Genomic DNA, 619 nt, shown 5'->3' on the forward strand with positions numbered 1-619 from the left:
GTATAAGAAGTTGACTAGTGATGAAATGAGGGAAAAGAGAGAAAAAGGGTTATGTTTTAGGTGTGATGAACCCTTTAATAAAGATCATATGTGTAAAAATAGACAAATGAGAATGCTTATTTTAGCTGAAGGGGATGATGAGGTGAATGATTTAGAAGGAGAAGATGAGATAGAGACACTAAATTCCTTGCAATTATCAATGTACTCCATGACAGGACTCACAACTAGTAAATCATGGAAGGTAGGAGGAATAATAAAAGATCAACCTGTTGTGATATTGATAGATTGTGGGGCATCACACAATTTCATTGCAAAGGATTCAGTGGACAGGTTGAAACTGAAAGTAGACGACACTCCAGCCTATGTAGTAGAAGTGGGAGATGGCCATAAAGTTCAAAATAGAGGAAAATGTACCCAGCTCAAACTATATTTACAACAATTAGAAGTTATTCAAGACTTCTATTTGTTTGGATTAAAAGGAGTGGACCTAGTATTGGGTTTAGACTGGTTAGCTAGTTTGGGAGAAGTAAAGGTTGACTTTGGCAGAATGGAGCTAACCCTTATGAGAGGAGGTTCTAGAATCACAATAGCAGGAGATCCTGCATTAACAAAGACAGAG

This window comes from Cicer arietinum, chromosome 3 (genome assembly GCF_000331145.2).
Source record: "Cicer arietinum cultivar CDC Frontier isolate Library 1 chromosome 3, Cicar.CDCFrontier_v2.0, whole genome shotgun sequence".
Taxonomy (NCBI): domain Eukaryota; kingdom Viridiplantae; phylum Streptophyta; class Magnoliopsida; order Fabales; family Fabaceae; genus Cicer; species Cicer arietinum.